Here is a 25199-nt window from a genome sequence, read left to right as displayed (position 1 = left end):
AGCCATACTCTACACAGTCTTTTCTATGGAGCTGAACTCCACATCAGGAAAATATCTTTGCAAGATGCTGCACACACAGATGCTGTACAGACACAAAAGATCAGTATCTGCAAAAGATCTGTTCCTGCCAAAAATCCAACCCTGCAAATTGCAATGATAGTCTATGAGATCTGCAGATCATCATACACACATGATTTAACTGACATTCATCTGCAGATCAGATCCACCAGGATGGATTTTCAGATCTGCAGATCTGCAGATGAATGTCAGTTAAATCATGTGTGTATGATGATCTGCAGATCTCATAGACTATCATTGCAATTTGCAGGAATGGATTTTTGGCAGGAACAGATCTTTTGCAGATACTGATCTTTTGTGTCTGTACAGCATCTGTGTGTGCAGCATCTTGCAAAGATATTTTCCTGATGTGGAGTTCAGCTCCATAGAAAAGACTGTGTAGAGTATGGCTCTTATACTACAGGAAGGGTGGTAAGATTGGTCTGTGATCTTTCATTTTCCAAAGACTATGGTCTGATGTCTGTATGTGGCCTAAGACCACCAGATCAAAATTTGCCAGAGGTATGAATAATTATGGGCAGCTGTGTATGTTCCCTGAGCCAACAAGATTGATCTTTACCATTCAAAATATTTTTTTATGTAACTACACTAGCTGGTATAACTACATCACTGTTAGCCCAGCCCACGTGATATCATGACCACGCCCATTTTTCCACCGCCGCAAAATGTTCTCATGATGCCCCCTTCACATTTTTGACTGCCCCCCTCATATTTGCCTGTCTAGAACCGGCCCTGCTGCCCACGCTTTCCAATCGCCGGAAATCGGAAAAGCTCTGCAACAGGGGAATTCTGCGTTCCACATCAGAGTTGCAAACATGAAGCGATTGCTAAGCATTTTTTCAGCTGTCCTGGAGAGATCATATTCAAAGCAAGTGGGGCAAATCGCATTTGCCCCTGAAATCGCTCTGAGAATTGCGGTACTTCATGATTCCAAAATTGAAAACTATTTCCTAAACGCAAACGTGCCCACTAGTGGGCCCCAGCTGTAAGTTAAAAATACTCACCTTCACTTTAGCATGGTTTAGTAAATTTGTGTTAAGACTTCAGCAAATGTTTAAAAAAATATTTCCGTTCATAGCGAGCTACTCATGCTGAAATGGCTGGTGTTGTATTATTTTGTAAACTCTTCCTTTGTGGCGGAGGAAGATATTTTGGCTTCCAGACACACAATGAATGAAAAGATATATTTATACAGTCCTATGCATTCTGTGTTTCTGTTTGCTGAGATAATCCATCTCCGGGTATCAGGTGTACTGACCGCTGTACATTGTGCTGCTGTGTCTACAGAAAATAAAGATCCAGATTTCAAATGTTGCCAAATTGATTCTGATCATAAATACAGTCTAGCATTGCTTTGCAATCAGGCTGACAATGGCAGCGTAACATTGGCAGACTGCAGCTGTGCCCTTGGGAATGTGCTCTAACTGCTGTTACTGGAACTTGCCTTTCTATCTATCTAGGCTGTATTGCTGTTCCCATGCACTGATTTACTTATATCTTTCAGCCATGTAACTAAATAGAAGTGGGAGAATATATTTTAATTTCCATGCAAGTCTGTACGGTTTTGTCTTTGACTTTATACCTTTTCTGTTTGCTCTCTTGTTCTCTGATTTTTCATGTAGTATGTAGTATTAGTATGTATTATCCAAACCTTAGATCTCTGAGCATGGCTGAACCGTGGAGCAGGTGAGGAGGTTAGACCTGACCCCACTCAGGTTAAGAGTTTCACTCTCTGTAGATCTAGAAAAAAAGGGGATAACGCACCTCCGCCAGGGGTGAAATTAAATTTTGAACAATGTAAACAGAGGTGCCAGATATGGAGAACACATATTAAACCAGTTTAAAATGGGGGGGGGGGGGAGTATTGGTGGACTTACCTCCCAAAACAGGAGATTTTTCACAGTTCTTCAATTAAATCACTCCCAAAAAAGTGCAACACGTTTCATGGGGTGCAACCCGCTTCATCAGTGTAACGATTAGTGTCAGCAAGAACAGATTTCTCTGATTATTGGTGATCTGCAGTATCACAATAATACAGACGCTATACCTGATTATGTGTGATCTGCAGAATCACCAATAATACTGGTATAGCCAGGACCAGGACAACCAATGTGAGGGTATGCGTTTGGTGCAACAGTAATGATAGAGATACTCGCTATTCCCAGAGGAGCTGGGAGGTAGGATTATCTCTAAGTAACACGGGAATACAAACTCCAGCAAGCTGGAGATACAGATAATAGTGAGATAGTTCACCCGAGGAGCGGGTGGAACTATGTACAACAAGTGTACTGATCACCCGAGGAATGGGTGATTCAGACTGTACTGAAGCCACTATTACCTGAGGGGCAGGTAGAGAGGATCGTATTGTAGTGGCTATTCACCTGAGGAGCAGGTGATTCAGACTGTACTGCAGCTACTGACCACCTGAGGAGCAGGTGATACAGATAGTACTGCAGCTGGTAATCTCCTGAGAAGCAAAATCCCTCACCAGTGACTAGGCTCACTGGTGAGGATAGGAGAGTCAGACAAGCAGGTTTGGCAACGAGTGGACAGATACAGTACAGAGACAGAAAGCTAGATCAGAGTAGTGTTTTAGGCAGAGTCGGCCACTATATCAGATAGGCAAAGGTACAGGATCAGTAAACAGAAGAATAGTCAGGCTAGCAGAAGGTCATAACAAATAATACAATTCAATTAGTACTTTAAGCTATCAACAGAATCTGGCTATGTGTGGATCCCCAGCTCCTGCTGGTTCTAGCACACTTTGGGATCTGACTAGGTCTGAGTGCTAACACGTAGCATTTGCAACAGAAAGACGTGGAGCAACTGAATGACCTGTCCTATATATACTGTAAGCGCTCCACAGCGCCGCCCCAGTCACTCAGCCAATCCGGAGCATAGCTGGAGTCAGCTGATTTCCAGATCAGGTGACTCCCCTTCTAGATGCATAAAGGTCCTGTCGCCTGGCGCGCGCGCGTAGCCCTTAGTCTATGAGCAATAGAAGGACTAGTCAAAGCACCAGCGTGTAACTGCGCGGCGGAAAACGCCGGCTGTGACGCGGAGATACCCGCCATGCCGCTTGCTGTTGTGGCGGTATCTCCGCTATTCATTACAATCAGGCACTAATAGGAGCAGCTGTTAGTAGTCTCAGCAAACAAGACAGAGGCGCAGTGAAATTGGTCTGCTCGAGTCTGTCTAGGGAGGTAAGTCCACCACTACCTCTCATTTTAAACTGTTTTCGATTGTTTTATCCTCATCTGGCGCCTCTGTTTACTTTGTTCAGTACCATCTATGTGGTGCATTGCAAAAATATTTAAATTGCAACTCGGGTCGCAAGAATGGGACAGGAATGATGGGGTGGGGGCCGCTTGCCTCCTATTAAGAGCAAAATTGTCACTCAAGCTCTCCATTACTTGCCAGACAGAATTTGTCACCTGAGTAAGCTGGCTTTGACCTGTGTTAAAGGAAGACAACATGTAATGTGCATACAGTATTGTCTTTATTACAGTAAACCTTAACTGAAAATCTAAACGGAACACAGCTTAGATCCATGCAGGAATGGCACTGTGCATACACGTTTATCTCATCATATCACATGTCAGTTCAGACACCTATAAATATAGATTTAGGGGAAAAATACTTGATATGAGTTTTTAGGTGTATGGGATATGGAATTTCAGGAGTATGAGATAACATTTTAAGTGTACTGGTAGGTATGAGTTTTTAGGTGTATGGAATATATGTTTTAGGTGTACTGGATATGGGTTTTCAGAAATATGGGATATGGTTTTTTAAAGAATATGGGATTTTTAGGTGTAAGGGATATGAGTCTTAAGGTGAAAGGAATATGGGTTTAGGGATATGGGTTTTTAATGTGTTAGTGCTGGTTCACTCTTGCTTAAAAAATGTACCTGCTCGGGACCTTTTTTAAGCTCCGCTTAGTGCAGGAAGCAGATCCTAATGTTAAAAATAGGATCCACTTGTAATGCAAGCGGAATGTAGTGTCCGAACTTGGCACATTTGTCCATACCAGAAAATGCCTTGATAACCTTTGAGAACGGATATGGACGTGTTCACACATCTGGATATTTCTGGTCCAGTCCTGTCATTTTTGTATCCGTTTTGCATGTGTGTCTATGGCTGTTTACATTTAAAAGGTTAACATTTCTGGTGCAGTCTTGTCAGTTTTGTATCAGTTTTCTATGAGTGTGTTCACAAATAAAAGATGTACATTTCTGGTATAGTCAGGTAAAACTGATAGGACTATAAGGATATGAATTTTTTGGTGTTTTGGTTTATTATTTTTGTAGGATTTTGGGATCTTTTGCACTGAAAAACCAAGCAACCAAACCAAGCAAATGTAGCCAAAATCCAAATAAGTACCGATAAGCAGCCAGCAAAGACTTGTTCCTAGAGATAAAATTAAACTAACTAGTAAGCTACATTGTAAGCTAGTAAAGCAGCTGACTTTTCCATCAAGTCTTCCTCCCCAGATGCTGTGCTCTTAATAGCTCAGCTAGCGTGTGCTCTGACATGTCTCATCTTATTCCGTGTCTTCATCCTCCCGCGTCTGTGACATCCTCATTAGGATGATAAAGGGGTCTCACCATCTACTGTGTAGTCATAGTCTCTGGTACATTTTCCATGTCTCTGCTTGTCACGAACTTGATAGGGTAAATGCAGGAAAACTTCAGCGTCTGCAGATGTAGTTTAGATTCTGCATAGAACATAAAAGTAACAATGCAAGACTGAATAACACATAGAAGCGGCAATGAATTTGGATGCGTTAGACAAGGTCATGCTAGTTGAGTGTTCGCACATCAGAAAAGCTATTACCATTCTATATAGGACATACCATACATCTCTCAACCAGAAGAGAAAAGAGAGCAGGTAATCATCGGGCCGGAAGATTAAAATTACCTGACACTCATGTGCGATCTTCCCCTATTTATATCTAATATGGTAGTTTGAAGCTTTACCTCATCATCATTAAAAAAAATACCTTTGTGAAATAAAAAAGGGGGCCATATGCAATCATGGGCATCCGCAGAAAACTTTCGGGGGGGGGGGGGGGGGTGCAAAAATGGGGGGTCGGAGTCATGTGGCGCGGGCATGGCCATGAACCACGATGTGGGTGTGGTCACAGGTGGAGCCAAATTTACATGAACTTAGCAATGGTGGGACATTAGACTAGGGCTATGGTAGGGATTAGATTGTGAGTGCCTCCGACACATGTGCCCCCAGTTTAGGTAGTGACAGGGAAACCTAAGCCATGCCCCCCCCCCCCCAATTTTGCAGGAGGGTGCCAGTGGGTGGGAGAGGGTGACAATGGGCAGGAGGGGGTGCCAGTGGGTAGGAGGAGGGTGCCCGTGGGGGGGGGAGGGCAGTGGAAAGGCAGAGAGAGAGAGACTGCAGAGAGACACAGCTGAGAGAGAGAGTGACAGCTGAGAGGCAGAGCCCCATTTTGCCCAATGTGCGGATGCCCATGTATGCAATTCACTTTTTCACCTGCATTTTCTCCCAGGGGATATTTTCAAAACTTTTAAATAAAATGCCTTTTAAACCATCAGCAAGCACTCAAAATAATTTTGGCAGTACTTTTTCACCTTATTTTTGGTACTTTTTCCATTACAAAGTGCTGACCTCCCTCCCCACTACCATACTGCCTAACACTAACCTCCCTCCCTGCTACTTTACTGCCTAACACTAACCTCCCTCACTGCAACTTTACTGTCTAACACTAACCTCCCTCCCCACTACCATAGTGCCTAACAATAACCTCCCTCCCTGCTACTTTACTGCCTAACACTAACCTCCCTCCCTGCTACTTTACAGCCTAACACTAACCTCCCTCCCCACTACTGTACTACCTAACACTAACCTCCCTTCCCACTACCATACTACCATACTGCCTAACACTATCCTCCCTCCCCACTACTATACTACCTAACACTAACCTCCCTTCCCACTTCTAAACTGCCCAACTAACCTCCCTCCCCACTACCATACTGCCTAACACTATCCTCCCTCCCCACTACCATACTGCCTAGCACTAACCTCCCTCCCCACTACAATACTGCCTAACACTAACCTCTCTCCCTACTACCTTACTGCCTAACACTAACCTCCCTTCCCACTACCATACTGCCTAACACTAATCTCCCTCCCTACTAACCTCTCTCCCTACTACCTTACTGCCTAACACTAACCTCCCTCCCTGCTACTTTACTGCCTAACACTAACCTCCCTCCCTACTAACCTCCCTCCCTACTACCATACTGCCTAACACTAACCTCCCTCCCTGCCACCATACTGTCTAACACTAACCTCCCTCCTGAGTCCCCACTACCTTACTGCCTAACACTAACCTCCCTCCCTGCTACTGTACTGCTTAACACTAACCTCCCTCCCTGCTACTTTACTGCTTAACACTAACCTCCCTCCCTGCTACCTTACTGCCTAACACGAACCTCCCTCCCCACTACCATACTGTCTAACACTAACCTCCCTCCCCGCTACCTTACTGCCTAACTCTAACCTCCCTCCCCACTATCATACTTCCTAACACTTACCTCCCTCCCCCCACTACTTTACTGCCTAACATGTAATCCTGAGGGCTTTGCTGTATTATTGCTGAACCCCTTTACTATTCCCGTGCACTAAACTCCCATCCCTGCCACTATGTGAGATTGGCTACACTGTAACTGAACTCATAACTGATCCATGTGCCTTCCCTACCACTAATTTAGCGAAAACTAAAACCAAAACACCCGGTGCCCCATATCCAACAGATTTCCATTGGGGTCTATAGAGGCACCGCGTAGCAACTAGCACCACTGAGCCAAAACTACCTGCTTCAGGTTCTTTGCACCAATGTGTAAGAAATCTGCCTCAGGGAGCAATAAAATCTGCTCTCAGGCAAGCAGACAACCGGATAGTATGCTACGCTTACAGGCCCCTAATACCCTCTCAGCAGGTCAGGCTAGATTGTACAGATTCCTTTCACATACGTTTTGCTGATATCATCAGTCCATGCCTTTTGCCAATTACTGAACAAAAATAATGATGTGTAATAGGGTGTTATAGGTCTCACCTTGTACCTTGTTGTGCTTCTGAGAGTATGAGCAGGGCAGGTATGGAGAACTCACTATGGACTTGAAGTGAGAGTAGTATGGAGGCTGCCATATTTATTTACTTTTAAAACAATGCAAATTGCCTGGCTATCCTGCTGATCTTATCCCTCTTATGCTTTTAGCCATGGACTATGAACAAGCATGCAGATCAGACGTTTGACTGAATTTGCTGCATGCTTGTTACAGGTGTGTGATTCAGACCATACTGTTGCATGTAAGATCAGCAGGATGCTAGGCAACTGGTATTGTTTAAAATGAAATAAATATGGCAGCCTCAATATCCCTCTTACTTTAAAGAGGAACTCCAGTGAAAATAATGTAATAAAAAAAGTGCTTAATTTTTACAATAATTATGTATAAATGATTTAGTCAGTTTTTGCCCATTGTAAAATCTTTTAAACCCCTGATTCACATTCTGACATTTATCACATAGTGACATTTTTACTGCTGGCAGGTGATGTAGCTGCTGCATGCTTTTTTGGCAGTTGGAAACAGCAGTAAACAGCTACTTCCCACAATGCAACAAGGTTCAGAGACAGGAAACTGCCAGAAGTACCACAGTACTCAGAGCTTTTTGTGGGAGGGGTTTCACCACAATATCAGTCATACAGCGCCCCCTGATGGTCGGTTTGTGAAAAGGAATAGATTTCTCATGTAAAGGGGAGTATCAGCTACTGATTGGGATAAAGTTCAATTCTTGGTCATAGTTTCTCTTTAAGTGTGCTTTAAATAGAAACTGTAATAAAAATTACATCATGAATAGAAGTTTTTTTTTTGTTTTTGCAATATCGTTTATAGGTTATTAAGTCATAGTTGTTTGCCCATTGTAAATTCTTCCTCTCCCTGTTTTATATTCTGACATTTTTCACAGGTGGCCGCATCTTTAGTCCTGCCAGGTTATCTGTGCGGAATCTTCCTTCCTGAGTGTTCTATGCACAGAGAGATGTTGCTTGCTTGGCAGTCGGAAAATGCAGTTATATCCCACAATGCAATGAGGCTCACGGACTGCAAACTGTCAGGACTATGGCCCTGACATCACACTGTGGGAGGGGTTTAACCACAATATCAGCCATACAGATGTCAATGATGATCTATTTAAGAAAATACCCCATTTCGTGGGAAAGGGGGTATCAGCTACTGATTGGGATAAAGTTCAATTCTCGGTTAAAGTTCCTCTTTAATAACCCAACACAGGCGCAACAGTAAATCTGTAAATCTGTGACTGATAACATAAAGTATATTGGTACATTTCACTGCATTATAATAACAAAAAGCAAAACTACGTCCATGCAGTTATTGGAAGCAGATAACTAACACATGCTGTATATCTTGGCTGTGCCCATTTTTGGTTTACTAAGCAGTCCAAGGTGCACGCCAATCTATTAAACACTTGTAAACCTTCTCTGTTATTCTGTGCTGTCATTTTACATCCCCCTGATGTCAATGAAATCTGCTTTGGTAAATGAAGACCCTTATTGCCTTTGAAAATGTCATGCTGAAATAGATAATCACCATGGCTTGTGACACAGGAGGCTTAGCAATCAATAACAATATCAATGTCACGGGGTAATGGAGAAGTTCATTTCATTATGGCTGTTAATTACATGACCTGATCAGAATAATGCGTGGGTACTTTCTGTGTAGAGGAGACAGGCAGGGAGCTCAGTGTTCTATCAGCAGCATGCTACAAGCCGGCTATTAGTATTTATTGTATTTATAAAGCACCACAATATAACGCAGTGCTGAGCGATATAGAAATAGGGAGACAGACAACAAGGTACAAGATATAAGGTGCATGCAACCGAGTTTAATTCTTAGAGACCTCAAAATTCAAGTTCAAGTCAGTCTGCAGGAAGGGTACTCTATGATGGGGATGTATGATTAACTTGGATACTCTAGGGGAAGAGGACCCTGCCTGAGGCTTAAAGTGAACCTTAAAGAGACTCTGTAACATGAAAAAGATCCCCTGGGGGGTACTCACCTTGGGTGGGGGAAGCCTCCGGATCCTAATGAGGCTTCCCACGCCGTCCTCTGTCCCACGGGGGTCTCGCTGCAGCCCTCTGAACAGCCGGCGACAGGCCCGACTGTAATTTCAATATTTACCTTTGCTGGCTCCAGCGGGGGCGCTGTGGCTGCTTTCCTCTCCGAACTACACGGAAATACCTGATCTCAGTCGGGTCCGCTCTACTGCGCAGGCGCCGGAAACTTGCGCCTGCGCAGTAGAGCAGACCCGACGGCGATCGGGTATTTCCGTGTAGTTCGGAGCCGACAGCCGTCAGAGCGCCTGCGCAGGAGCCAGGAAGGTAAATATTACGTCACGGCTGCACGGAGGGCTGCAGCGAGACCCCCGTGGGACAGAGGACGGCGTGGGAAGCCTCATTAGGATCCGGAGGCTTCCCCCACCCGAGGTGAGTACCCTCCAGGGGATTTTTTGAGGTTACAGATCCTCTTTAAGTCATTAGCAGCATAGGGGGTGATATACAGGCTGGGAACGTGAAGAATCACTCGCGTTGCCATGCCTGTCGGCCGGTGACGGCCAAACCGGGAGTGTTCGCCGGCAAGTCCTGGAGCGCCAGAGCGGGGCTGCGAGGGCACCAATCGGCTGCTGGGGGCTGAGGGAAGCCCCAGGTGAGTAAATCTCATTTTTTATAGTTAACTTAAGGATCACTTTAAAGGACAACTGTAGTGAGAGGTATATGGAGGCTGCCATATTTATTTCCTTTTAAGCAATACCAGTTGCCTGGCTGTCCTGCTGATCCTCTGCCTCTAATACTTTTAGCTATAGACTGTGAACAAGCATATGTAGATCAGGGGTTTCTGACATTGTCAGATCTGACAAGATTAGCTGCATGCTTGTTTGTAGTGTTATTTAGACACTACTGCAGCCAAATAGATCAGCAGGACTGCCAGGCAACTGGTATTGTTTAAAAGGAAAGAAATATGGCAGCCTCCATACCCCTCTTGTTTCAGTTGTCCTTTAAAAACTAAAGGGTGGGGTTGGGACACACTAAGTACGAGTTGCATAATAGGTGCTCGGCAGAGGGAGTTATAGCATTGATGCAGGGAAATGGGGCAGGGGGGGGGGGGGGGGGCATCTTGAAGAGGTGTGTTTTGAACGCTTGTTTAAAGGTGTTAAAGAATGGGATGAGCCTGATGGGTGATGGAAGGGAGTTCCAGAGAGTGGAGGCAGCTCTTGAGAAGTCCTTCAGTCTCACATGAGAGTGGGAGATGTACGGTCAGGCGCATTTCGTTGGAGGATCGTAACCGGCTATCAGGTGCATATCTGTGGATGGTATCAGAGATGTCGGTCAGGCAGATCTTGTGGACGGATTTATAGGCCAGGCACAGAACCTTAAAGCTGATTCTGTAGCGGATAGGTAGCCAAGAAAGCTCCAACTCACACTCTGCATGGTAAAATACAGGCTGCATGCTGTAAAAGCACATTCGGGGGGCTGGCTGACTGGCGGGTCGTGACTTTGGCCCTATTTTTTTAGGCTAAATGTATGTGTGGGGGGCAGCTTAGCCACGCGTATATATGGCATGTATATAAAAACATAATGAAAAACACTCCTCAACCATTTTGTACATGTGGCTTGTACTCAACTACCAAGGGAATATTTTATGTGTTCACCTATTTCCTAGCACCAGAGTTTTATTAAAGACTGTATTAAACCTTTGATCTTTTTCTTAATCATTTTAGACTTTCCATGTCTATCACAGCTCAATCTTTTTTTTGGTCTTTGTTCTAATAACCACATGCTGCTTTTTCCGAGAGAGCTTAGAATTAAATACCCTCAATTTCTCACCTAGAGATGTGAAAATAATTGTTAAAGTGGGCAAAAGACATCCTGCAAAACTTAACTGGAATAGATTTGTCACCCCATGGGCTTGATTCACTAAACCGTGATAACTCAAATATCACACCTTATCAAAGATATCACACCTTATCAATGTTAAAATGCCTTATCAAAGTAGAATAGCGAGCGCTACGAACTTATGCCTGCTAATTGGCAATGGCACTCGTCCTGCCCTGAGCCCCTGTGGGTTCGTAGCGCTTGCGATGCTACTCTGATAAAGCGTGCTAACTTTGATAAGGCGTGATATATTTGATAAGGTGTGATATATTTGATAAGGTGTGTGATATCTTTGATAAGGTGTGATATTTGAGTTATTATGGCTTAGTGAATCAAGCCCCATATACGCTTCTTTAGAGTTTCTATGCTGCTCTATCACATAGTTCCTGGCATTTCAGTATCAGCTGTAAAGTTATTTGAAACTGACAGCACAAGAGAAAATTAAGGCTGCTTTCACAGTGGGACGTTACAGCCGCACGTTAGTGCAGCCTGTAACGCAGCCCAACTCACAGCAATGAAAAATCAATGGGCTGTTCACAGTGCCCACGTTGCGTTACATTGTAACGCAGCACGTCAAGTTAAAGTGCTGCGTGCTGTACGTTATAAGTGGCTAAGCCGCGTTAGACTGTTTGCACATGCTCAGTAGTGTTGGAGGAGGAGGTCTCCCCTCCTCCTCGGCCAGCCACATGGCTAATTAATATTCACTGCACGGTGTGACGGCAGTGTTTACTTTCTGGAGCGGCCGCTCTGTGTGGCGATTGGCTGGCGGGACCACGTGATGCCGCATGCGTCCAAGAGTACGCATCACAGCATCACGGACGCCAGAGTGAGCTGCACAACTCGGCTCAGTCTGACAACCACATCCAACACCACCAGGCGTTGCGTTAGGGGCACGTTATGTGACCATAACGTCCCCTAAAACGCAACGTCCTGGTGGGAAAGTAGCCTAAAGCTTCCTGTATATAAAATACGATAAGGCCCCATTCTCCCTGCAGATAAGATTCTGCGTTTAACGGAACTCATTTGAATACAAGAATGGATAATAAATGCAGTTTTATCAGCTCTAACTAGGTATCAGAGAGAGTTAGACCCATTTCACACATAACAGAATTTGTGTGTGAATTGCGTTTTTGCGAATGCTTGTTCGCTGTACATCTAATGCAAGTCAATCGTTATCAACTTGCGTTGTTGTGCGATTATTGCTTGCATCAGACATGTGATTGGCACACAATGCAAGTCTCAGTGGGAATTGTGAATTAGCACATTCCAAATGGATGCATGTGAATGTGAAGTTAATAACATACGTTTTCAAGTAAAATGAACTTGATTGGCGTGAACAGAAAAAAATCACAATCTAAAAAATTCGCATAAAATGCACAAACTAATCCCTACCATAGTCTTATGCCCGTTGCAGTCTAGGGCCAATTTAGGGGGAAGCTAAATAACTTATTTGTATGTTTTTGGAATGTGGGAGGAAACCGGTGTGCCTGGAGGAAACCCACACCGACACCTTGCAGATAGCCCTGGCTGGGATTTAAATAGAGGACCCAGCACTGTAAGGCGTGAGTGCTATCCATTATCACTGTGGGGCATATTTGCTAAACATAACGGGCTATAATATATGTAAAATCCACCTTTAAAATCAAAAGCAGGAAGAGGAAAGTGCTACAGATACATCTTTGCATATAAGTGAATGTACTGCATACCTGATATTTATTGTTCTATTTTAGCCATGTGAGTTGAAAAGAATGCCACAACTTTGTGTATTAGAAACATTCTGTAGGATAGTTGATATGGACACTATCTCTACGTGCTTTCAGGTAGTAGAGCGGAGTGCTTATTTGCTCAGAGACACAAGGAACTTTGGAATCTCAAATATCTCAGGCTGCCAAGTGGACAAAGCAGGCAACAAGCTAATACAACTAAAAATGATGCCCACCCCACACTGTGAATTCTTGTTTTTTGTCCCAGTTGCTAGAAGTAATCTTACAATATAATTTACACCATTAGCTGATTCAAATCTAAACTTGCCTAATCTCCATGCTGCATCCAGTGACTGACTAAGCATTACCTGGTACTCGTACTGTGCTGTGTGATCTGATTTTCTTGTATTCCTGTATTGTCATATGGCTGTATGTCACCCCTAAATATTGTCTGTAACCTAAATTAATGTTCAGCGCTGCGTAATATGTTGGCGCTTTATAAATACAATAAATAAATAAACTAAATCTAAACTGGAACTAAAGAAAGACCTTAAAGTGAACCTAAAGTCACAAGAAAAAAACGAGATGAACTCACCTGGGGCTTCCCTCAGCCCCCTGCAGACGATCGGTGCCCTCGCAGCCCGCTCCGATGGCCCAGGACCTGCCAGCGAACACTTCCGGTTTGGCCGTCACCGGCCGACAGGCATGGGAACGCGAGTGATTGTTCGCGTTCCCAGCCTGTATATCGCCCCCTATGCTGCTACTGCGGCCAGGAGGTCGCAATAGCAGCATAGGGGGCGATATACAGGCTGGGAACGCGAACAATCACTCGCGTTCCCATGCCTGTCGGCCGGTGGCGGCCAGACCGGAAGTGTTCGCCGCGGGTCCTGGGCCATCGGAGCGGGGCTGCGAGGGAACCGATCGTCTGCAGGGGGCTGAGGGAAGCCCCAGGTGAGTTCATCTCGGGGTTTTTTTTGTGACTTTAGGTTCTCTTTAAGAAACTTGCACAACTGGACAGCGACATCTTTTTCTTGATTACATGCAAAAAGGAAAAACTTATACCTCAAGGACTAAGGATACAGAATCCCACCCTGCATACATACAATAGCAGGTTTGCAGAAGAAATCTGCAGGAGAGAATACAGAATAACCTGTGTGTTGCTGCTTTGATATCTGGGGCTTGTGCATAGCGATTCATCAGATATCTAACAGCAAGTGTTAATTTTAAAAGTACATTTTTTTTCCTCTTGTTTGCAGCAGGCAGACAATTAGCTAGGGGGAGGGATTAGCTGTAACACGAGGTATTTGGAAAGCCTCAGTACTGAGCTTGCTCAGTCTGTGGCTTGCTCACTAAGTGGCTTCGACACAAGTGGCATAGGCGTTAAAAACAGGCGTTACAACACAGGCACAAAGAGAGAAGGGAGAGGAAGCAAGTAAGGACTTAAAAAACAAACAAAAAAAAAACTTCAACCAATATTGCGTTTTTTTGCATTGGTTGGAATGTGCTAACACGTTGTGGTGTAGTCTTTAAGTTTTGAGGACTCCACCCCAGCTTCACTCACTCCCCCTCCCCCCCTCTTCCCCCCTCCCCCTCTTCCCCCCCCACCCCAACTTTACTCACTGCCCCTCCTCCCCTCCTCCACCCCTCCCCTCTTCCACCCCAGCTGCACTCTATCCCGAACTTCACTCACTCTCCCGTTTCATCTTTTACCACCATCGTTTACTTTAAATAATTTTTCCCCACACAATAGTCATCATGTTGGACAATGCAGTACAGTGTACATCCTGCAGCATGTATGCATGCCTTGATCAGCGGATTGAGGGTGTTTACTGTTGCCCTGGGTGTGTGCGTGTTGCTCAGTTAGAGGCGGAAGTCGCAGAGCTAAATAAGCATCTCGCAACACTGAGACGCATACACAACATGGAGATGAGCTTGGATCTCACGATCCAGACACTGGATGGAACCCTTGAAGATGAGGCGGGTGGAGTAAAGCCGGAGCAAGAAGCAGAGGTAGCCGCTAGTTGGGTCACAGTTAGAAGGGGTAGGGGAAAAAGTGGCAGGGAGGCTAGTCCCGAGTTGTCCCTCACTAATAAGTATGCTTGTTTGCGTAATATTGGGGAGGATGATTCTGTAGTAGCAATGCTGCAGCAGGATGTGCTCCTTAGCAACCAAGGGGCAGACTGCTGTAACGAGAAAGGGAATAGGAGTGCAGCTAAGGCTAGACAAGTACTGGTGGTAGGGGATTCAATTATTAGGCGCACAGACAGGGTAATCTGTCGAAGAAACCGTGAATGCCGTACAGTCTGTTGCCTCCCGGGTGCTCGGGTTCGGCATGTAGCGGAAAAAATTGATAGATTATTAGGTGGGGCTGGGGAAGACCCGGCTGTCATGGTACACATTGGCACCAATGACAAAGTTAGTGGGAGATGGAAGGTCCTCAAAAATGATTTTCAGGTACTTGGAGATAAACTTAAAGCAAGGACCGCCAAGGTGGTGTTCTCTGAAATACTGCCAGTGGCACGTGCTACATCTGAGAGACAGAGGGAGCTTAGGGAGTTAAATAAGTGGCTGAGAAATTGGTGTAGGAAGGAAGGGTTTGGGTTCCTGGAGAACTGGGCAGACTTTGCAGTCGGCTACAGGTTCTACAGCAGGGATGGGCTGCACCTTAATGGGGAGAGTGCAGCTGCATTGGGGGAGAAGATGGCTAAACGGTTGGAGGAGATTTTAAACTAGGATCTGGGGGGAGGCGGGAGGATAAAGTCTCAATATGTAGACAAGATAAGGTAAAAAGACAGTGGGAGCCTAACATGGGGGGTGGAGATGGGGGTGGGGACAGTGTAAAGATTAAGGAGGTTGGTAAAACTTCAAGTAGCCCATTTCAGGTAAACAAAATTGGTAAATGTGGTGGTAAAAATATAAAGTGCATGGTAACCAATGCTCGGAGCCTTGCAAATAAAATAGACGAACTAGAGTTCATTCTGAATGACAAAGGTTATGACATTGTGGGAATAACCGAGACATGGATGGATGAAAGCCATGACTGGATAGCTAATTTAAAAGGATACAATGTGTTTAGGAGGGATAGAACAGGGAAAAAAGGTGGAGGGGTTTGTCTCTTTGTTAAGAATTCTTTTACAGCTGTCCTCAACGATGAGATGGAGGAAGATTGCGAAGATGTGGAGTCCGTTTGGGTAAATATTCATGGTGTAAATAAAAGTTGCCAATTGCTTATTGGGGTATGCTACAGACCACCTCATATTAATGAAGCTGCAGAACTGCGATTACTACAGCAAATTGAAAAAGCTGCAAGTAAAAATGAGGTCATAGTTATGGGCGACTTCAACTTTCCAGACATTGACTGGGGTATTGAGGCTACCCATTCTGGTAAAAGCAGCAGATTTCTGGCAGCACTACAGGACAATTACTTGACTCAAATGGTAACGGAACCAACTAGGGGAAATGCGTTACTGGATCTGATCATTTCTAATAGACCAGATAATGTATCAAATGTGCAGGTTCAAGAACATTTGGGAAATAGTGATCACAACATGATAACGTTTGATCTGGTGACTGATAGGCCACGGGGCAGCGGGACCACTAAAACTATGAATTTTACAAAAGCAAAGTTCAATCAAATTAGGCAGGCACTAAGTTTGGTGAACTGGGATAATGTACTACAAGGGGAGGACACTGAAGGGAAATGGCAAGCTTTTAAACGTATTCTCACTCAATATTGTAGTATGTATATCCCATATGGAAACAAAATGTCTAGGAATAAAAAAAAGGCCTCTATGGATGAATAGAAAGGTTAGAGATAAAATGAAGAGGGAAAAGAATGCCTATAAGGTCCTAAAACAGGAGGGGACCGAGGCTGCACTCAGCAATTATAAGGAGTGCAATAAAAATTGTAAAAAAGAAATTAGGCTGGCAAAGATCGAAGCTGAAAATCAAATCGCTAGGGATATCAAATCTAACCCAAAAAAGTTTTACAAGTACATCAACTCTAAAAAAAGAAAGGTTGACTGTATAGGACTCCTAAAGGATGAGGGTGGGAACTCAATGGTAGATGACCAAGGTAAGGCAGAGTTATTAAATGCTTTCTTTGCTTCTGTCTTCACAAAGGAAACAGCACTGTTGCAAATTACAGATGCAGAAGAGTCTCAATCTTCAAACTGTAATATTAAATACTTAACGCAGGAAGAAGTAAAGGCAAGACTAAATAAATTAAAAATAGACAAGGCACCTGGCCCGGATGGCATGCATCCTCGGGTCCTAAGGGAATTAAGTTCAGTTATAGATAAACCCCTTTATCTTATCTTTTGTGACTCTCTTTCAACTGGCAGAGTCCCAGTGGATTGGAGTACAGCCCACGTTTTCCCATTATTTAAGAAGGGCAAAAAATCAGATCCAGGAAATTATAGACCTGTAAGCTTAACATCGGTTGTATGCAAACTATTTGAGGGGTTACTAAGAGATACTATACATGACTTCATAGTAGAAAATAATCTTATTTCTCAGCATCAACATGGGTTTACTAAAGACAGGTCCTGTTTGATTAACATGCTCAGCTTTTATGAGGTAGTGAATGCTAATATGGATATTGGGAATGCTGTAGATGTGATATACTTGGACTTTGCTAAGGCCTTCGACACTGTTCCCCACAAAAGTCTGGTGCAAAAGTTGAGGATGCAAGGACTGGGGAAGAGTCTGTGTGCTTGGATAGGGAACTGGCTAATGGACAGAAAACAAAGAGTTGTGGTAAATGGATCATACTCAAAATGGGAGACTGTTAGCAGTGGGGTCCCACAGGGGTCTGTACTGGGTCCAGTGCTCTTCAATTTATTTATTAATGACCTAGTAGAAGCAGTAATGAGCAATGTTGCTATTTTTGCAGATGATACAAAATTGTGCAGAATCATCAACTCTCAGGAAGATAGTGTCATATTGCAACAGGATCTGGATAGGATGGCTATATGGGCACATAAATGGCAGATGAAATTCAATGTTGAAAAATGTAAAGTCATGCATTTTGGTCGTACCAATGGTCTAGCACCATACAAAATAAATAGGAGACAGTTGGGGACATCAAACTTGGAGAAGGACTTAGGAGTACTCATCGACAACAAGTTAAATAATCGTACTCAATGCCAAGCCGCTGCAGCTAAAGCTAACAAAATTTTGGGATGCATTAAAAGGGAAATAAAAACTTGAGATGCGAGCATAATCTTGCCCCTGTTTAACTCTCTTGTAAGGCCACATCTGGAATATGGAATTCAGTTCTGGGCACCACATTACAAAAAAGATATTGCAGTTTTAGAGCAGGTGCAGAGACGAGCAACAAAATTGATACGTGGGATGGAAGGTCTCACTTACCAAGAAAGGTTAGATAAACTGGGTTTATTTAGTCTAGAGTAAAGACGCCTTAGAGGAGATCTAATTAACATGTATAAATACATCAGAGGGCAATATAATAGCTTGGCGGATGAGCTTTTTGTCCCTAGGCCTTCTCAAAGGACTAGAGGACATGATCTGCGCATGGAGGAAAAACGTTTTAGCCACTTATTTAGGAAAGGGTTCTTTACAGTAAGAGTGATAAGATGTGGAATGCATTGCCACAGGAAGTCGTTATGGCAAACTCTATACCTGCATTTAAAGGGGGCTTAGATGCTTTCCTTGGGTTGAATGACATCCATGGCTACAATTACTAGGTAATGCCTAATGATGTTGATCCAGGGATTTTATCTGATTGCCTTCTGGAGTCGGGAAGAAATTTTTCCCTTTTGGGGCCAATTGGACCATGCCTTGTAAGGGTTTTTTCGCCTTCCTCTGGATCAACAGGGATATGTGAGGGAGCAGGCTGGAGTTGTACTTTGTACTGGTTGAACTCGATGGACGTATGTCTTTTTTTCAACCAAAATAACTATGTAACTATGTAACCTTATAAAAGTCTGCTATAACCGTAAGAGGATCACAAAGGATGAGGTACAGAGCCTGAAACGGTCTCTGAATGATGACCCCACTGGAGCATGGGAAAAACTACAAACCTTCTATAGGAAACTACAGAGATTCCGAATTAACAACAAAAAGAAAACACTTCAGAGACTTAGAATTAAGAGTGGATGCCTGGATGCACAAGCAGCAGAAAAAGAGCAACCCACAGGTGTAATGAATCTTTCCTCTTATCAGGCTACTGAAGCTGAAATGTCAGTACTCTCCAAAGGCCTGTCATTCTGCCCTGCGAGACCGATAGACAGGATTGCACTCTGTGGAGATATGGAGGAATTTTTCAGAAAGCTGCGACTCAAGGAACACTACCATGATAAGGGTGCCTGTGATACAATGGATAATGGACCGAAACGCACCAGATCTAAAAAGAAGAAAAAAAGATGGACCCCCAAAGAAGGAAAAACCCCGGCCCTGGATAAATACATAAACAATTTCAGATGCAGAATCTCCGACAGGATCCTGAATAAAAGAAAGACACTGGCCCAGAACGTAACACCACAGGAGTGACAGGCCATCAGATTCCTTAAGGAGAATAAGGACATTATTATTAAACCAGCGGATAAAGGTGGTGCCATAGTCATAATGAACACTAGTGACTACATCCAGGAGGCACATAGACAGTTATCCAACACCACTGACTATGCCAAATTAAAGGGGCGCCTCACAAAAGGCTACAGGATGGCACTCAATAGGATGGTTAACAGATTGCCTGCCAACATCAGACAACATGTAAGGACCCTTATCTCTGAAGAGCCTAGAACAGCCTGCTTTTACATGCTTCCCAAGATCCACAAAGAGGGAAACCCAGGCAGGCCCATAATCTCAGGGAGCAGAACTCTTACAGAGAACATCTCAGGGTGGCTGGAAAACATCTTGAAACCTCTTGCCTGTAAAAGACCCAGCTACATACAGAATACCACCCAATTCCTGAACAAACTGACAGCCATCGGCCCAGTACCTGAGGGAACCATACTGGCCACGATGGACGTGGAGTCCCTGTACACGAACATCCCCCATGATGATGGTATTGCGGCCTGTCGTAAATATCTTCAGGGTCAGGGCATACCTGTAAAGCCTATTGCTGGACTGATCAAATCCATTCTCACTCATAATTTCACTTTTGGACAGAACCTCTATTTACAGCAGATGGGCGTGGCAATGGGTTCACGATTTGCACCACAGTATGCAAATTTCTTCATGGCCAAAATTGAAGCGAAATACCTCAATGCATGTCGCATAAAACCCATGGCCTACTTCCGCTTCATTGATGATATTTTAATCATCTGGTCTGCGAGTGAGGATGATCTTCTCCAGTTCCACAGGAACTTCAATGCCTTCCATACTACAATCAAATTGAAACTTACCTACTCTCACACAGAGATTAACTTTCTGGATACCACCATATACATCAGGGGTAACAACCTACAACCCTCTGTGTATCACAAACCTACAGACCGTCCCACATACCTAAGATATGACAGTTTTCATGCCAAGCACATTAAGAACTCTGAAATTTACAGCCAAGCTATAAGGTACAACCGGATTTGTTCCGACAGGATGGACAGAGACAAGCACCTGGATCGCCTTAAAGCAATATGAAACCCTGACATAATATTCAATAAAAATGTTTTCCTACTTTTTATGTCATACGGTTAGTATTTGCTTTTGTGCATAAATAATATTATTCATTTAGAAATTATACGTTTCTAAAGTACACTTATTTTACTCTAAGAGCTGACTTTGCATTTTATTTATGACTGCTTTATTCATCCTCTAACTTAATCAGAAAGCATCAGAAAGCATTTATGCTTGTCTGACTTTGTTCAGGGGACCAGGCTGTGTGAGAGAAGGCTTTGTTTACATTTCTCACTTGATACAATTAAACACAAGATAACATTATGTAAAGTTCGGAAGCGGCCAGCTCTGCAGGCAGGGAAGCTTCTAAAGCCTGTGTTAATCCTTTGAATGCAGTTCTAGTAAAAAAAAAAATGCTGGTTCTATATAATATGCTGTAAATAATCTATTAGAGCAAAGTAGAAATGCTGGGTTTCATTGCACTTTAAGAACACTTTCATTAAAGGGAAGGTTCAGGGTGGCTCTTAAAAAAATAAAAATGCCCATCCACTTACCTGGGGCTTCCTCCAGCCGTGGGCAGCCAGGACGTGCCCTCGGCGCCGCTACGCAGGCTCCCGGTCCCCTCCGGTGGCCGACCCGACCTGGCCAGGCCGGCTGCCAGGTCGGGCTCTTCTGCGTTTCAAAATGCGCCTCACGGGGGCGCGCTGACGTCATCGGATGTCCTCCGGGCTGTACTGCGCAGGCGCAGTAGTTCTGCGCCTGCGCAGTACAGCCCGGAGGACGTCCGATGACGTCAGCGCGCCTCCGTAAGGCGCATTTTGAAACGCAGAAGAGCCCGACCTGGCAGCCGGCCTGGCCAGGTCGGGTCGGCCACCGGAGGGGACCGGGAGCCTGCGGAGCGGCGCCGAGGGCACGTCCTGGCTGCCCACGGCTGGAGGAAGCCCCAGGTAAGTGGATGGGCATTTTTATTTTTTTAAGAGCCACCCTGAACCTTCCCTTTAAACAAGGTTACAGTCCTCCTATGGCTGAGGCCCAAATCAGGAAAGCCAACATCATCCCCAGGACTGAACTCCTGAAATATAAGCAAAACCAGAAAGAGGACCGGGTCCCTTTGGTTGTCACCTACAACCCACACCTTGAAATCTTAAGGAGGATTGCTAAGGAACTTCATCCCATTTTACACAAGGATCACAGACTGAGAAAGATATTCCCTAAACCTCCCCTCTTGTCATATCGGCAACCACACAATCTAAAACAGATGATTGTCAGGAGTTCTTTGAATAGGTCTCAACAAAATGGAACATCACCCTGCCGACAAAAAAGGTGTGGAACCTGCAGACACATTTACTCACCTGACAGGTTAACGATACCAGGTTCACGACAGGAGTACAGAGTACAAGGCACATTTTCCTGTGGTTCCACCAATCTGGTATATCTGATCATGTGTGCTAAATGCCCCAATGTTATGTACGTGGGAGAAACTAGACAAACTCTGCGCAAACGTATGAATGGACACAGGCACACTATTAACTATGGTGGCTGGATGGTGTCATGGTTAAGGGCTCTGCCTCTGACATGGGAGACCAGGGTTCGAATCTCGGCTCTGCCTGTTCAGTAAGCCAGCACCTATTCAGTAGGAGACCTTTGGCAAGTCTCCCTAACACTGCTACTGCCTATAGAGCGCACCCTAGTGGCTGCTGCTCTGGCGCTTTGAGTCCGCCAGAAGAAAAGCGCGATATAAATGTTGTTTGTCTTGTCTTAATGATACCAAATCTGAACTCTCGTTCCAACGGACACAGCATGTATGATCTTCGTGTCACTGCCCTGAAGGGTGGCTTCAAACCGGCAAATGATCGATTAATAGCAGAAACAAAATTTATAAATTGGTTCAAAGCAGTGGACAAGGACTTGAATAAGTACACAAACTTTTTATATTGGTATGAGGCAGATGATATTTAAACTCTTTCTCAACCTATATAGCTAAACTTGTGAACTCGGAATTAATGATACCTCTGTGTCAGTCCAACTCCCAGGTCTGTGAGCATGGTATAAACAAGGATTCTTACCTCAGCTAACAACCTCTCACCCCATTTAGATGTTCTGTTTCACTTAAGGCATCTTAATGACATGTACTGTATTTATGCTTGACAAACAATCTATGTTTTCCCTTTTGATGTTGCATGTATAAAGCTGTCTGTACTATCAGCCTGCAAGCAAACAGGATTTAATCCCGATGAAGGCTGCAAGGCCGAAAGCTTGCTTATTCTTATTTTTTTTTAGTTCGCCAATAAATGGTATCATCCTGATTTAAAACTTCTTGATTCAAATCGGCAATAGATATCCATACTGCTGCTAGATCACATGACTGCAGCTTTCCTTTCTGTAGACGATTCATGAGGTGTAGTAGGTTACCAAAGGAATCCGTACCAGAGGCTGATAAACATGTCTTAAGGCTCATACACACATCCAACATGCACACAACCTCATGACCAACATGACAAACCACACAACCACATGACCTGTACATACACACGCCTAGACGGCTAAACAACCAAATCAATTAACATACTGCACACACAAGAGGACTGACGGATTACACATTCAAAACAAGTGCACGTCTTTCAACCAACTTGTATACATTCACCAACTACATGATGTCAGACCAGTGGTCCTCAAACTAAGGCCCACGGGCCGAATGCGGCCCCCTGAGGCTTTTTTACCGGCCCTCCACACACAAAATGTATTACTTATAGATGTGGTCTGCTGCATCTTTGAATATTGGTGGTCTGCATATAGAATAGCAGTTTTGGTACCACCCTTCCACATGGAAGCCAAAAAGCAGTCATTCGCTGGCTTCTGGGTTATTGGGTGGAGGGGATGACATGTAGCAAGCATAATCACATATATTTTGGTCAGTGCTGTGCAGGAATGTTATGGTTCCTTTGAGAAGGGGAAATGGAGGGTTGTACTGCATATGTTTCTACAGAGATCATGTGTGTGTGTATGGGTGAAGCTTCAATTCACTAAGCAGTTTAGACTAGTCTCCAGATGGTTTTTAGTCTACTGATGGTTTGGTCAGTTGCATCAAAGGGGAATTCAATATTACCAAATGTTTTAGACCTGGTCTAAACCATTTGGTAATTAGGTGGGTAAAGCAGGGGAAATTATCAAAAGATGCAATTCACAAACGAGTAGCTATGACTGACATCCTTCTCCTCTGATGAGCTCTCCTCTGGATACAATTATACTCCTGCATAATTAATTCAAAAGGTTCCATCCTCATGTATAAAATACCTCACAGAATTACTTTACCGACAGAAATCAGCTGGTCTAATCTCTGTCAGAAAAAGTGGGTGTGGTTACTCCTTGTTTGCCTTTGTGAATCGTGTAATTACTGAATGTTAGACCAGGTCTAAAAACAGGTCTAAAACATTATACCAAACCATCAGTAGACTAAAAACCATCTGTAGAATAGTCTAAACTGCTTAGTGAATTGAGGCCATCTGCTGCAGGCTTTTGCAGGCTATTGGGTGACATTATGGCTCACATATGACTTGCTATGTTAGGGTCACAATATCTGCACTGTATTGGTGGCATAATAGCTGCACATGCTGTGGTGGAGGGCATACTATCTGCACATGCTGTGGTGGAGGGCATACTATATGCACATGCTGTGTTGATGGAATAATATCTGTACTTTCTGAGTTGGGGGCATACCATCTGCTCTGGTTAAATGGGAGACATGAGGTCTGATTATGTTAATAGGCACTGTCTACAATACCTAGGCTCAATGTTATGTTTTTCTACATAATTTCATGTATACTCCGGCCCCCCAGCAGTCTGAAGTGTGTTGACGTAGCTCTTGACCGAAAAAGTCTGGGGACCTCTGTGTCAGACCAACATAGATGCAACAGTTGGATTGATCAAACAGAAATATTTTCCAGCCGGGTGGCATGAAAAAGTAGCCGGGTGGGGCGAGATGAGAGAATGCAGGGCTGGTGGTTCTCTGCACAACTCTGCTTACAGCAGAGGAGGAGGTGAGCCGATGACAGCCGGGTGCTCACCAAAACTAGCTGGGTGGAACACACGGCTAAAAGACCCTGGTGGGAACACTGATGTATATGTTGCGGCCAGAACCCGAACTTTGGCCACTTCGCGTTGTTGCTGGACACTTCGGGTTCTGGCCGGTCAATGTGCAAAGTGGCTGCGGCGCCGCTGCGGCCAATGTCCGAAATGAGCCGAATCCTGGCGGCTCTGATCATTTTCCCCAGTGCTGGCTCCGCCCCCACCGACCTGCTATCGGCATTCAGTCAGTCGAAGACACACGAGTCCCCCCGCCGAGTCGTTCGTGGCTGTAGGAAAGCAGAGTGGGGAGCGCTGCAGACATTGCATCTGTCAGCACCCGCTCTGCGGGGATGAACGAATTTCTGCTTTCCTGCCTCTGCCTTCCTGCAGCAACGAACGGGGGGGGGGGGGGGGCGTCAGAAGCCGATAGCAGGGAGGCAGGGGGCGGAGCCAGCGCCGGGGAAAATGATCGGAGCTGCCAGGATTCGGTTCATTTCGGACATTGGCCGCAGCGCCGCGGCCACTTCGCACATTGACCGGCCAGAACCCGAAGTGGCCAGCCACAACGCTAAGTGGCCATTCTTCGGTTTCTGGCCGTAACATATATATGAAATGACTTTTAACCAAATGTATGGTGTGATTTTTAACATTTCCTTTACAAAACCTCACAGCAATCAATCGTTCATCTTCATCTCTATTTCTTGAGTTCTAGTAATGCCCACATACAGCCTTGGCAAATTAAAACAATAAGATGATTAAAGTTGTAATAAAAATAAATGAATATG

General features: G+C 44.4%; 1 protein-coding gene and 1 long non-coding RNA gene across 9 annotated transcripts in view; one reads left to right on the top strand and one right to left on the bottom strand.

Annotated features, from left to right (window-relative positions):
* RAP1GAP2 (RAP1 GTPase activating protein 2) overlaps positions 1–25199 on the top strand; it is an 863455-nt gene that overhangs the window by 384945 nt on the left and 453311 nt on the right. The gene's annotated exons all lie outside the window — the stretch shown is intronic.
* Positions 4257–25199, bottom strand: part of LOC137547057 (uncharacterized) — a 31933-nt gene continuing 10990 nt past the window's right edge. The window contains exon 2 of the long non-coding RNA XR_011026449.1: positions 4257–4795. This is a non-coding gene — a long non-coding RNA (uncharacterized lncRNA). The remainder of the gene's footprint in view (positions 4796–25199) is intronic.

Source organism: Hyperolius riggenbachi, chromosome 2 (genome assembly GCF_040937935.1).
Source record: "Hyperolius riggenbachi isolate aHypRig1 chromosome 2, aHypRig1.pri, whole genome shotgun sequence".
NCBI classification, from domain to species: Eukaryota; Metazoa; Chordata; class Amphibia; order Anura; family Hyperoliidae; genus Hyperolius; species Hyperolius riggenbachi.
The sequence above is the reverse complement of the archived record's forward strand: the minus strand, read 5'-3'. Positions and strand labels throughout refer to the sequence as shown.